Raw genomic sequence first — 14,859 nt, forward strand, 5'->3', positions numbered from 1 at the left:
TAGAAGAAGACTTATATTGACCATTTAAGATTTTGCTTACATCTATCTTGTAAATATGTTTTGCTATTTTATTAAAAAGGTTACAATTACAACAATAATTACAATTTCAGCAATATTTCTGCAAAAAAAGTACTCTTTCTTTGTAAAAAAAAAAAAAAAAGATTATAGGCCTACATTTTATCATATGTATTCATTAGTTTGAATATAGCCAACATTGGAACATCTTAGTCTATGACTTTATTTTTGACAAAATAGTATTTTATATATATGAGCAGAAAAGCTTATTTGATGTGACAGTATATTCTACAGTAAAAACTGTACCCAAATCTAGTCAACAAAATGTTGTCTTTCATACTTCGCCTGACTGTAACGCAGTAACTGTAACTGTAAAAGCAGTTTATTCTTTCACACACAGACGCGCGATTCATATTTAGGCTAAACAGTCTTTACAAATATGTACCCTTCCTTCATCTCACAGAAACGCTATTCATATTATAGAAACGCGATTCATCTTTTTGTTTACATAAGCCTACAACGTTATTCCATAACGTTATTCCACATTAACACTTGAGAAAGGATAACTTAGCCTACCTCACTCCTCAGCGGGATCTGCTCCTCATATCAGCACGGAAAATTTTCTCCATAAGGTAGGCTATATTATGCCTCTTTGTTTACAGCTGATGTGGGGGCGTTTCACAGACTGAAATGGTTCTCAGAATTTGCGTTTGAATAGCACGCGCTCTCCGGGGCGTGGTCAAATTACTTTTGAATGGCTCCTAATGAGCTCGACTGGAGTCGCTCTCTTTTTATACAGATTACAGAAGCTGATAATATTTGTTTTTATATAAATTACTTCATTTAAAAGCTGCGATCTCAAGCTTTATGCCCGTGGGTCTGTTTGCCTGTTTGACTGAATTTTCGCGGAGTTATAGATAATTTTCGAACGCGTTTCAAATGGGAGTTTACTGACAGAGAGAAGGCAGAAATAGCATCATGTTAGTTTTTCTTTATTTGTCAAAAAGCAAAACACTTTATTTGTATTGTGAGTATACAGAAAAAAAATAGAAACTGAACAGGATCGATTGATGTATTACACGAAAATGAAAGATCAAAATTAACAGAGCATTTTGTGTTTATTTTTCATTGCTAAAAAAAAAAACGAGCAAAACGCGCGGGCGCGTTTTTGGTCCCCAGAGGGTTAATATGTATTCATTGTCAACGCAGTGCAGCAGCTAGCAGACCTAGAGCAGGCTATCTAGCGCGCTCATTGGCTGCTCCGCGGCAACTGCAGCAGCCTACCAGTGAGCCTGGCGTGACGTCACGCCCAATGAGGGCGCACGCGCCCTCACGTGTCACAGCCCGCCAGAATGGGAGTGGCTTAGCGTATAAAAGGAAGGCTCGGAGGCTGATACCCTGATTTTCGTCTCTTCAGCGAAGCTCTCCGCACCGCTCTCTCCCTCTCCGCCCCCGCTTCCCGACGCACAGCTGCCGGCTCCTGCCCGCACTGCCGTCGCCTCAGGGGATGAAGCGGATGAGGATGCCATCATCGACAGCTGCTCTATCCTGGCTTCAGACAGCGAAGAGTGGTCCGGATCTCACCGCTCCACCTCCTCTTCGACCCAGGAATCTGGCCGGGCTCGCGCCAGTGTGGACGACGAGCTTCTCGCCTCCTCACTAAGGCTGTCGAGCACTTAGGCCTCGAATGGTCACCACCGAAGGCGCCCGCGCCTAACAGGCTCGACGGGTGTTTTCTGCCTAGCCGCCGCCAAGCGCCTGCCTCTAGGTCAGCACCCTTCCTGCCCGAGCTCCACGCTGAGCTTTCCAAATCCTGGAACGCTCCTTTCTCCGCGAGACTCCGCTCGTCAGTCTCCTCGACTCTCTCTCACGTGGACGGAGCCGCGGAGAAGGGGTATACCCAGATTCCCCCGGTGGAACAGGCGGTCGCAGCGCACCTTTGCCCCCCATCCGCGAGATGGCGCTCAAAGTCTGCCCTCCCGTCAAAAGCCTGCAGGACTACGTCAGCACTCGTCAGCTGCGCCTTCTCTGCCGCTGGACAGACTGCTTCCGCCCTGCACACAATGGCGGTTCTCCAGATCCTCCAGGCCGATCTCCTCCGCGAAATGGACGACAAAGGCCCGAGTCACACCGCCTTCACGGACTTGCGCAGCGCGACGGACCTCTCCCTTCACGCTACCAAGACCGCGGCCCAAGCCATCGGGAGATCCATGGCCTCGCTTACAGTCACCGAGCGCCATCTGTGGCTAATGCTCGCCGACATGGGTGAGTCTGAGCGGTCCGTCTTCCTCAACGCCCCGCTCTCCCCCACCGGCCTCTTCGGCCCTGCTGTAAGCGGCATCGTGGATCATTTTTCTGAGGTACAGAAAGCGTCGCAGGCCATGAACCTCTTCCTGCCTCGCCGCTCAAGTTCCGCTGCAGGCCGCTCTCAAGCACAGCCTCCTGCACGCAGCTCTACACAGTGCACGTCTCGACCTCCGCCTTCGCAGCAACGACAGGGCGGCCGCCCTAGGTCGCGCTCATCCAGCCAGCACAGACCGCCTCCCCCTCGGGGACCCCGGCCTAAGATCTCGCTGAAGCCCGAGCCTGCGAAGTCCTCCTAGCATGCGCAGGGAGGAAAAGACGGTTGGGTCCCGCCGCGGCCGGACCGCCGTCAAAACTCACAACTTTACCTCTGCCAGTCCCCTTAGAAAAGGCTACTGCAGTAGTGTTCACCGCAGCCAACGAGTCAAGTTACACAACTCGCTCGCCTGCACACAAACGCCGTTCTCACGGCGACCCAGAGAAATCTCAAAAAGAGCATAAAGTCTGGTTATCCGGCTCACGCCGACAGTTTTATACATTTACATTTTACATTTACATTTAGTCATTTAGCAGACGCCTTTATCCAAAGCGACTTACAAATTAGGACTAAATTCAGCGAGTCATCATAAAGAGGCAAAAGCAACAACAACGCAGGAAGTGCTCAAAATACGAAGTTCAGGTATTATTCAGAGTAGCATAAGCCTGATAAGTGATGTTTCAAAGGGAAAGGAATTATTTTTTTTTTATTTTTTTTTTTTTTTTATCTATAAGGTTAAGTGCTCACGGAAGAGATCGGTTTTCAGCTGTTTTTTGAATGTTGTCAGGGATTCTGCATTCCGGATGAGGGTGGGGAGAGCGTTCCACCAGCATGGAACTGTGAATGAGAATGTTCTGGAAAGTGATTTTGTGGCTTTCTGTGATGGAACCACGAGACGTCGCTCGTTGACCGATCGTAGGTGTCTGGTAGGGATGTAGACTCGTAGGAGTGAGTGAAAGTAGGAGGGAGCTGAGCCTGTGATAGTTCTGTAAGCAAGCGTCAGTGCCTTGAACTTGATGCGAGCAGCTAGAGGTAGCCAGTGCAGAGAGATGAACAGAGGAGTGACGTGGGCCCTCTTGGGCTCGTTGAAGACAAGACGAGCTGCAGCATTCTGGATCATCTGTAGGGGTTTGGTCGCACATGCTGGGAGTCCAGCCAGAAGGGCATTGCAGTAGTCAAGCCTAGAGATGACCAGGGCCTGGACGATAAGTTGTGTTGCATGCTCAGTTAGGAAAGGCCTGATCTTCCTGATGTTGTGCAGTGCAAACCTGCATGATCGAGCTGTCTTTGAAATGTGATCTGTGAAGGTCAGCTGGTCATCAAACGTTACTCCAAGATTTCTGACCGATCTTGATGGGGTGATTAATGATGACTCTAGCTGGATGGTGAAGTCGTGCTGTAGAGATGGATTGGCAGGGAGGACGAGAAGCTCAGTCTTTGCCAGGTTGAGCTGCAGGTGATGTTCCTTCATCCATGTGGAGATGTCCGCCAGACAGCTTGAGACCCGTGCAGCTACTGTGGGATCATCTGGTTGAAAGGAGAGGAAGAGCTGTGTGTCATCAGCATAGCAGTGGTAGGAAAAACCGTGTGCCTGTATGATGTGTCCCAGTGATGTGGTGTAGATGGAGAAGAGGAGGGGACCAAGAACTGAACCCTGGGGAACCCCTGTGGTCAGCTGATGTGCTCTGGATACCTCACCTCTCCATGCGACCTTGAAGGACCTACCTGTGAGATAGGACTCAAACCAGTGGAGTGAAGTTCCTGTGATGCCCAGTGATGAGAGGGTGGACATAAGGATCTGATGATTCACCGTGTCGAAGGCAGCAGACAGATCCAGGAGAATGAGGACTGAAGATTTGGAAGCAGCTTTTGCGATCCGTAGGGCTTCTGTGACTGACAGTAATGCAGTCTCAGTTGAATGTCCTTTCTTGAAGCCAGATTGGTTGACATCCAGCTGGTTGTTTAGAGACAAGAAGGATGTTAGTTGGTTGAAGACAGCTCTTTCAAGTGTCTTCGCAATGAATGGTAGGAGAGAGATAGGTCTGTAATTCTCTACCAATGATGTGTTTAGCGTTGGTTTTTTGAGCAGTGGAGTAACCCGAGCCTGCTTGAATGCTGTAGGGAAGGTGCCAGTGTGGAGGGATGAGTTGATGATGTGTGTGAGTGATGGTAGAAGTGTGGGAGAGATGGCTTGTAGAAGGTGTGAGGGGATGGGGTCAAGCGGGCAGGTGGTAGGGTGACTGGAGAGGAGAAGTGTAGATACTTCTTCCTCGGTTAGCGAAGAAAAGGAGGACAGAGGGGTATTGGCTGTGGAAGGGGTCGGTCTGGGTTCCTGTGTGTGTGGAGCTGAGAACTGACTGCTGATAGCTGTTGTTTTGTTGGTAAAGAAGGTCGCAAAATCGTCAGCAGTTAAGGAGGAGGCGGGAGGTGGTGGAGGTGGACAGAGGAGAGAGTTGAATGTCTTGAAGAGTAATCGTGTGTTGGAGGAGCTATTGATCTTGTTGTGGAAGTATGAAGATTTTGCAGCATGAACATCAACAGAAAAGGAGGAGAGGAGAGATTGATACATACTCAGGTCAGATGCGTCTTTTGATTTGTGCCATTTCCTCTCCGCTGCCCTGAGTTCGGTCCGGTGTTCCCGAAGAACCTCAGATAACCAGGGGTTAGAGGGAGTAGCGCGTGCTGGCCTGGAGGAGAGAGGGCAGATAATGTCTAGAGAAGAGATTAGAGTGGAGCATAAGGTGTCCGTTGCGGTATTCACATCCAGAGATGAGAATTGTGAGGGTGGGGGAAGAGAGGATGACACGGCAGAGGAGAGATGGGAGGGGGAAAGTGAGCGCAGGTTTCGTCTGAAAGTGACTGGTGGTGGGGGTGGTGGTGCAGGGGTAGAGAGTTGTAGACTGAAAGTAATGAGGAAATGATCTGAAACGTGGAGAGGTGTCACCAGGATGTTTTCTGTGGTGCAGTTGCGTGTGTAAACCAGGTCCAGTTGGTTGCCTGATTTGTGAGTAGCTGTGGTGATGAGTCGTTTGAGATCGAAAGAGGCTAGGAGAGAGGTGAAGTCTGTTGCATGTGGCTTTTCGAGATGAATGTTGAAGTCACCGAAGACTAGAAGTGGGGTGCCGTCCTCAGGGAAAGTGGACAGCAGCACATCCAGCTCATCTACAAAGTTACCCAGCTGACCTGGGGGGCGATAAATGACTACAATATGGATTTTAATGGGAGTTGTAAGTGTAATAGCATGATATTCAAATGAGTTGTTGTTGCATAGAGAAGAGAGCGTGGAGTATTTGCAATTGTTAGAAACGAGAAGCCCTGTACCCCCACCTCTCCCAGACTGGCGAGGGGAGTGGGAGAAGGAGAAATTGCTAGAGAGAGCAGCAGGGGTTGCTGAGTCTTCTGGACGAATCCAGGTCTCAGTCAGCCCCAAGATACTAAGAGTAGAATGAGATGCAAAGGCTGGAATGAAGTCAGCTTTATTGACTGCTGACTGACAATTCCATAGACCCACGGAAAGAGAGAGAGGAGTATGTGAGGATGTGAGGATGGGACGCAGATTGGCAGTATTGCGCTGCCTATTGCGCGTGATGAAAGGACGGTGCCGAGAGATAACAGGAATGTATTGAAAGCACATGTTGATTGAGGTGAACAATAAGGTAAGTAGAGGGAAGAGAAAGGGAAGAGGAGATACTTAAGTGCCTTTCTGGTGTCCTTGCTCGGTGGAGTCGCGCAGGTAGAGTCGCTGGTCTTTTCCCGAGTCGGTCTTCACACGAGGAGGCTGAACACGAGAGCTGAACGCTTCCGCTGACGCTTCCGCGACAGCGCGCAAATTACACAGATATACGGATAATGCTTTCACCGCTTGAGTGAGTACAGCTGTTTCGGTCGGGCAATTAAGTGTAAATAACGCGAAAATGTGGCAATTCCAAACTGCTAGGAGCAAAGGCTTAAGTGCAAATGTAACAATAATTTTAATTTTCACTCGCGGCTGTTGTTAATTGTGCCAACGCGTCTCTCTAAAATACAGAATTATGTGAAGTTAAAAATACGAAATAACAAGAGGATCGAAGATAGGCTTACCTTGACTAAAATACAACAATGAAATAACAGGGTGAACAGAGTATTCTGGCAAAAACACTTGCGCGTTCTTGCTGTGCCTCTAGTATGCTTGTCGCTGGTCCTGCTCAAATGATCTGAAATTTCTCTATTTATAGCTATTCTTACAGATGCTGTTTCGGTCGGGCAATTAAGTGTAAATAACGCGAAAATGTGGCAATTCCAAACTGCTAGGAGCAAAGGCTTAAGTGCAAATGTAACAATAATTTTAATTTTCACTCGCGGCTGTTGTTAATTGTGCCAACGCGTCTCTCTAAAATACAGAATTATGTGAAGTTAAAAATACGAAATAACAAGAGGATCGAAGATAGGCTTACCTTGACTAAAATACAACAATGAAATAACAGGGTGAACAGAGTATTCTGGCAAAAACACTTGCGCGTTCTTGCTGTGCCTCTAGTATGCTTGTCGCTGGTCCTGCTGGAATGATCTTGACTAAAATACAACAATGAAATAACAGGGTGAACAGAGTATTCTGGCAAAAACACTTGCGCGTTCTTGCTGTGCCTCTAGTATGCTTGTCGCATGGTCCGTTATGAGTGTAGTAAATGTGCCCACACCCCAGTGTTCACCCCTACACACAAGCACGATCTCCCCTGTGTACCCCACAGAGCACACTCTCATAAAGCGGGCACGCGCCGCTCGAGTGTCAAATGTAGGAAATGTGCCCACAATCCAGTGCCCACACCTACACTTTGCCCGCTCTGTCTCGCAACTGTCTCGGGGGTTAGATCACATAAAGCTCCCCACCACTGGCCGTGTTACGAATGTAAGCCCTGTGCCCGCCTACGAGCGCTCACGCTTACTGATAAACACATTAACGCCCACGCCGCTCTCGCGTCACGGGTTTCTCACTGCAAAATGTTCTCCGTCCCAAGTGACCGAGTCATTGAGTGCTGTCCAGGCAGTTATCGCTATCAGCGAGCTCCCGTTCCCCAGAATCGACAGCGCGCGCACCGCGCAAATTCCTCTGTTACGAGTCCCCTATCCCGCGCAGTGCAGCGGACGGGACCCAGAGGCCATTAGACCCCTAGCTATGCATGCGGAAGCGTGGGAAGCTATCCCGGGCGTGTCAGAATGGGTGCTGAACATTGTGAAACGGGGCTATTCGCTGCAGTTCGCTCGCCGTCCCCCGCGCTTTCGAGCACGGACCGAGACGAGAGTGAATACAGAAGCGGCCCATCTGCTTCATACAGAAATAGCGAAACTATTGTGCAAGGGGGCGATAGAACGAGTGCATCCTTCTCTGACCGAGACGGGCTTTTACAGCCGCTATTTCCTCGTTCCCAAGAAGGACGGAGCTCTCAGACCCATATTAGATCTGAGATATTTGAACAAAGCTCTCATGAGACGGCCGTTCAAAATGCTCACAACCAGACAAATCCTCGCGCAAATCCGCCCGAGGGACTGGTTTATTTCTCTCGATCTGAAAGACGCATACTTTCAGATTCAGATTATACCCCGTCACAGGCCATTCTTGAGATTCGCCTTCAACGGTCAGGTATATCAATACACCGTCCTCCCGTTCGGCCTGTCTTTAGCACCCCGTACGTTCACGAAGTGCATGGACTCGGCCCTCGCTCCCCTGAGAACACAGGGCATGCGAATTCTGAACTATTTGGACGACTGGTTGATTCTAGCGCAGTCAGAGGAAGAACTCATATCCCACAGACTAGCGCTACTCAGCCATCTGAAAAGCTTGGGTCTCTCGGTCAACTGGACCAAGAGCTCATTAATACCCAGTCAGTCGATCTCTTTTTTGGGAATAGAGCTGGACTCGGTGGCTATGACGGCCAGACTGTCGACACAGTGCGTGCGCTGTATTCGACATCTCGCCGCGTCTTTTCAGAAAGGCAGGTGTTTCCCCCTGAAAGCATTTCAGAGGATGTTGGGCCACATGGCTTCAGCTGCAGCGGTGCTTCAGCTGGGCCTACTGCGCATGTGCCCGCTTCAGCGCTGGCTGAAAGTGAGAGCGCCCCGCAGAGCGTGGATTGCCGGCGGCTCGCGAGTGAGTGTGAATCAGGGCTGCGTCTCAGCCCTGCAGCCCTGGCTGGCGGCCGAATGGTACCAACGGGGAGTTACAATGGGAGTTATCTCGCACCGGAAAACGATCTCGACAGACGCCTCCAACCTAGGTTGGGGAGCGCTTCTCGAGGGCAGACCTGTCTATGGCCTCTGGTCAGACCGGGAGAAATGCCTTCACATAAACTGTCTGGAGATGCTGGCGGTCGAGAATGCACTGAAACATTTTCTCCCATACCTGCGAGGACACCATGTACTAGTTCGCACAGACAACATGTCAGTGGTGTCCTACGTGAACCGTCAGGGCGGGATCAGATCCAAAATCCTCTGCGCACTGGCGGAACGCCTCCTCGTTTGGGCTCAGGGCTCACTGCGCTCGCTGAGAGCCGCGCATGTGCCCGGTCACCTGAACATCGGCCCAGACAGACTGTCCAGAGACAACGTTCCCCCCGGGGAATGGTCTCTGCACCACCAGACAGTCCAGCTTCTATGGCGCCTGTTCGGCAGAGCGAAAGTCGACCTCTTTGCGGCAGATGACAACGCCCACTGCCCGATATTCTTCTCGAAGAGCGAGGACGCGCCGGCCCGAGCCTGGCCCAGCCTCCCGCTGTACGCTTTTCCCCCGATCTCGCTGTTACCCCAGGTGATCGGGAGGATCAGAGAAACGCGCCACTCAGTGCTCCTCATAGCCCCGCACTGGGAGAACCAGACATGGTTCCCGGAATTAATGCGGCTGGCAGACTCAGCCCCATGGCCGATCCCGGTGAGGAGAGACCTTCTCTCTCAAGCCCGCGGTTCGATCTGGCATCCCCATCCAGAGCGCTGGTCTCTGCATACGTGGAGAATCAACGGATACTCGTTGATTTGCCAAAAGGGGTCGTGAACACGATCACGCAGTCTAGAGCTCCCTCTACGAGACGGCTCTACGCGTCAAAATGGTCTGTGTTTAACAAGTGGTGCACGGGGAAAAATTTAAACCCACAAGCGTGTGGGATTTCGTGGGTTTTGTGCTTCCTTCAGGAGCTGCTGGACGCGGGCAGGTCCCCCTCCATGCTCAAAGTCTATGTTGCGGCTATTGCAGCGTTCGCCGACTCAACTGAAGACAGAGCTGCAATACTCAATACTCAACCGGAAGGAATGAATTCATCATCCGCTTTTTTAAAGGAGCCAGGAGGATGAATCCCCCGCGGCCCCCCTCGGTTCCGATCTGGGATTTGTCTTTGGTCCTAGAGGCCCTGAAAGCTTATCCCTTCGAACCTTTGGACACTGTGGATCTGAAATACCTCACGTTCAAAACCGTTTTTCTGATAGCTCTGTCTTCAGTTAAACGCGTGGGTGACTTACACGCATTATCAGTTAACGCGGCGTGTCTTGAGTTCGGACCTAATGACTCAATAGTCATTCTCAAACCGAGACATGGTTACGTCCCCAAGGTGATGGGCACTCCTTTCAGAGCGCAGGTCATTTCCCTCTCAGCCCTACCGGCATCCGGCAGCGAGGTTGATAGTAACCTCCTCTGCCCTGTCAGGGCTCTGAGGAATTACGTCACGCGCTCCGCCGCTTTCTGGCGCTCGGAGCAGCTTTCGTTTCGTTTGGAGGGCGCACCAAGGGTCTCGCCGCCTCGAAACACAATCTGTCCAGATGGATAGTGGACGCTATTGCGGCAGCTTATGCGTCCAGAACCCTGCAGTGCCCCTTGGGCATCCGGGCTCATTCCACCAGAGGCATGGCCTCATCGTGGGCTTGGTCCAGCGGGATTTCCATTCATGACATTTGTACAGCGGCAGGCTGGGCCTCCCCCTCTACATTTGTTAGGTTTTATAACCTGGAAGTCCCCGCCCTGCAGGCTAAACTTCTATCAGTCTGAGTCGTGTGTATGCCCTGCCCACACTTTTGTGCGCGGGCTACTTACTCGATTTAGCTCTCCTGGTTGAGCTGCACTAGAAAGGGTTATGTCAGTATAGACCGGCCGAGCCGCTCTACACCCCCTAATGTGTGCTTATGAACATGTGCTGGCCCACTAATAAACTGTCGGCCACCTGTTTCCCACTTATCAGTGTTCCACGGGTTTCCCCTGGGACTCATGTAGTGGATGCTGGGCGCGCACGGCGTTGACAAGGGGTTCCCGTAGCGTAAGCTAACTTACGCAATACGAGAGAACCTCTCGTAAGAGAACGTAATCGGTTACTAACGTAACCTCGGTTCTCTCTAGAAGAGGGAACGAGTATTGCGTAACCCGCCGTGCTCGCGCCACGAGCTCATTTCGCTTCAGTCGACGAAAACCAGGGTATCAGCCTCCGAGCCTTCCTTTTATACGCTAAGCCACTCCCATTCTGGCGTGCGCCCTCATTGGGCGTGACGTCATGCCAGGCTCACTGGTAGGCTGCTGCAGTTGCCGCGGAGCAGCCAATGAGCGCGCTAGATAGCCTGCTCTAGGTCTGCTAGCTGCTGCACTGCGTTGACAATGAATAAAAATTAAGGATAATTTTTTGGCTTCATATCTCGAGAAAAGATGACTTTACCCGTAGCGTAAGCTAACTTACGCAATACTCGTTCCCTCTTCTAGAGAGAACCGAGGTTACGTTAGTAACCGATTACGTTTTATTTGTTTAATAAATCCTTTTGTTTTTAATCTGTTTTGGCACTCCTTATCATCATCGGGTTCAAATGTTACATGTCAATTCACAGCTGCTCTTGTTCTCAGTTATGCTGTGTTTTTACAGGACAATTGTAGTTGATTTACGTGAGGTATTCACGTAAATAGAGCTGGACTCGGTGGCTATGACGGCCAGACTGTCGACACAGCGCGTGCGCCGTATTCGACATCTCGCCGCGTCTTTTCAGAAAGGCAGGTGTTTCCCCCTGAAAGCATTTCAGAGGATGTTGGGCCACATGGCTTCAGCTGCAGCGGTGCTTCAGCTGGGCCTACTGCACATGTGCCCGCTTCAGCGCTGGCTGAAAGCGAGAGCGCCCCGCAGAGCGTGGATTGCCGGCGGCTCGCGAGTGAGTGTGAATCAGGGCTGCGTCTCAGCCCTGCAGCCCTGGCTGGCGGCCGAATGGTACCAACGGGGAGTTACAATGGGAGTTATCTCGCACCGGAAAACGATCTCGACAGACGCCTCCAACCTAGGTTGGGGAGCGCTTCTCGAGGGCAGACCTGTCTATGGCCTCTGGTCAGACCGGGAGAAATGCCTTCACATAAACTGTCTGGAGATGCTAGCGTAATAGAGAACAATTAGCGAGAGGCAAAACCTGGGGCATCGTCGCGGAGCGGAGTTCAGAGCGTCGAGGTGGTTGCTTACAATACTGCACACTCATGTTTGGACACAGAACTGAGTACAATGAATGGTTTGGAAGCATAATTAAAAAAAAATTTAAAAAATTGAAATGCATATTATTTGAAATATTTACTGTTTTGAATATATTACTCTCATAATAAATGAGATTCTACAAATTTTAGACGTCTTTAGATATAATAGATAATATATTAAGCACGTGCAATCTTATTTGTATTTATCTATTAATATATTATTACATTTATTGATTAAATATATATCTTATTATTTAAACTTATTTTATACTACAATATTCTATATAGTTAATATCTTGAAACAATTGTTTTCCCTTAGTTAATTTTTTAATACACACCATTTCATATCCCTTCATTCACAGGTCATTCACACATTCTCTGTCCCTTCAAGCAACCAGGGTCAGAGGTCACTTATTTTTAACCACGGGCACAATCACAGGATCCCACACACACTCACACATGATCTCACACACTCTTTTTACTCTACTCTGTCAGATCTGAACAATACATTAAAAGATTCACTCATCAACACAGTAACACTTTTAACTATCCTATTCCACAGGATTTAGGTAACCCGAACAGACCCTCGCTACATGCAATCGAGGCGGTAACCGTTACCTAAACCTATACACTTTTAAAACCTCTATTTTCCCAGCTTCACCCGAGCAGACTTTTGTTAAAACTTTGTTTAACAAAACGGTAACCGTGAGCTAACCATCTGTGCACATGCTATACTTATCAAAGTAAACACAGATAGACATAGAATCCACTCAGGATTAAACAAGCACTGGCAAACCACTATCAGGAGCTCCCCCACGCTATTACCAACTACTTGACATCTACAAAGACAATGCATGCAATTATTTCTGGAATCAAAGACCCCCCTTCACTTTTTAAGTTCTTTGAATTTGGAGAAGCTTTTCTTACCACACCCGGGCCACTGGTGACTAATGGCGCTTTTCCACTGCATGGTACGGCTCGGTTCGGCTCGGTACGGTTCGACTCGGCTCGCTTCGCTTTTCCACTGCATGGTACGGCTCGGTACGGCACGGTTCGGTTCGCTTTAGCTCGGTTGCTTTTCCACTGCAGTTAGTACCGCTTCAAAGTGGGTGGGACTGATCGTTATAGTTGACGTCTCTACTGCCATGACATCATCATATTAAATGCGAATTTTTCATTACGTGTTTCCCCATCCGCTCCTCGGCAACCAACGAGAGGAACGTCTGCACCTCGTCCACTGACCACGATTCAGCCATTTCTTTTTTTTTAAGTTTATACTCTTTTTTTTTAAGCAAATACTTTTAAAACAGGCGCTACAGTGTTGGTATGATTCTGTCTGACCAATCAGTGATCTGCAGTGTTTTCACGTCACATTTTAGTATCGGTACGGTACGCTTGGAACCTCAACAGAGGTGGTACCATTTAAAGCGAGCCGAAGCGAGCCGTACCATACCGTACCATGCAGTGGAAATGCGTCATAAGTGAGCCGTACTGAACCGAGCCGTACCGTACCATGCAGTGGAAATGCGTCATAAGTGAGCCGTCCCGAACCGAGCCGTACCGTACCATGCAGTGGAAATGCGTCATAAGTGAGCCGTACCGTACCATGCAGTGGAAATGCGTCATAAGTGAGCCTTACCGAGCCGTACCGTACCATGCAGTGGAAATGCGTCATAAGTGAGCCTTACCGAGCCGTACCGTACCATGCAGTGGAAATGCATCATAAGTGAGCCGTACTGAACCGAGCCGTACCGTACCATGCAGTGGAAATGCGTCATAAGTGAGCCGTACTGAACCGAGCCGTACCATACCATGCAGTGGAAAAGCGCCATAAGTGAGCCGTACTGAACCGAGCCGTACCGTACCATGCAGTGGAAATGCGTCATAAGTGAGCCGTACTGAACCGAGCCGTACCGTACCATGCAGTGGAAATGCGTCATAAGTGAGCCGTACTGAACCGAGCCGTACCGTACCATGCAGTGGAAATGCGTCATAAGTGAGCCGTACTGAACCGAGCCGTACCGTACCATGCAGTGGAAAAGCGCCATAAGTGAGGCGTACTGAACCGAGCCGTACCGTACCATGCAGTGGAAATGCGTCATAAGTGAGCCGTACTGAACCGAGCCGTACCGTACCATGCAGAGGAAATGCGTCATAAGTGAGCCGTACTGAACCGAGCCGTACCGTACCATGCAGTGGAAATGCGTCATAAGTGAGCCGTACTGAACCGAGCCGTACCGTACCATGCAGTGGAAAAGCGCCATAAGTGAGCCGTACTGAACCGAGCCGTACCGTACCATGCAGTGGAAAAGCGCCATAACACATACCTTATTCAGAAGCAAAAACTGCTCACCTCAAAGTACAGCGGCCACTGTTGTCTGTGTCAGTCACCAGCGATCCCTTCGTGGCTCCTTCAGCTCCTAAGCCACGCCCCACGTTGGACGCCATTTGTTGTAGTTCAATTCTTTTCAGGGGAATGACTTCAGAAATATTTGATGGCAGAAATATTAGACTTTATTAACAAACAAAGCCGAGTGCCCCTCTGCAGAAAGACCCTCTAAAGCAGTGTCCAGCTTTTACATTTATACCTACTCCTTGTCCCAAAGATGGTAATACATTCTATAGGTATTTTGAGAAATAGTTTTGTACCATGTGACATTACTGAAATAGAATTCTCTGCTGCAACAACACATTCTGCTCTCAGGTTCCAAAGTCAAGCCAAAGTCACAAACAGAGGAAATAATAGTGTACATTGTATAGTTAAATTACTTATCTAAACAATAAAATCTTCAACAGTATCCTCCTCATGCCTTGAATTTGCACCAGGGACGGTCAAAGCTTTCCTCTATCCTCAGCCGGACTACGTTCCGAAAGTCCTGACCAACATACCGCGGCCTATCATTCTGCAGGCGTTCTGTCCTCCTCCTTTCAAGAGTCAAGACCAGGAAAAGTTGAACCTTGTTAGTCCAGTCAGAGCATTGAATACTTACGTCCACAGAACTGCCCTGTGGATGAAGTCTGATCAGCAGTTTGTCTGTTTTGGGTCACATAAGAA

General features: G+C 49.4%; 1 long non-coding RNA gene across 1 annotated transcript; it reads left to right on the plus strand.

The window, feature by feature from the left end:
- The first annotated feature begins 13,137 nt into the window (after window positions 1-13,137).
- LOC309479546 lies at window positions 13,138-13,846 on the plus strand. The gene is made up of 2 exons (XR_014199291.1): window positions 13,138-13,339; window positions 13,532-13,846. It is a non-coding gene; the product is annotated as an uncharacterized lncRNA (long non-coding RNA).
- The last annotated feature ends 1,013 nt before the right edge of the window (window positions 13,847-14,859 follow it).

Source organism: Leuciscus leuciscus, assembly GCF_965113295.1.
Source record: "Leuciscus leuciscus genome assembly, chromosome: 17".
In the NCBI taxonomy this organism is placed as follows: Eukaryota; Metazoa; Chordata; class Actinopteri; order Cypriniformes; family Leuciscidae; genus Leuciscus; species Leuciscus leuciscus.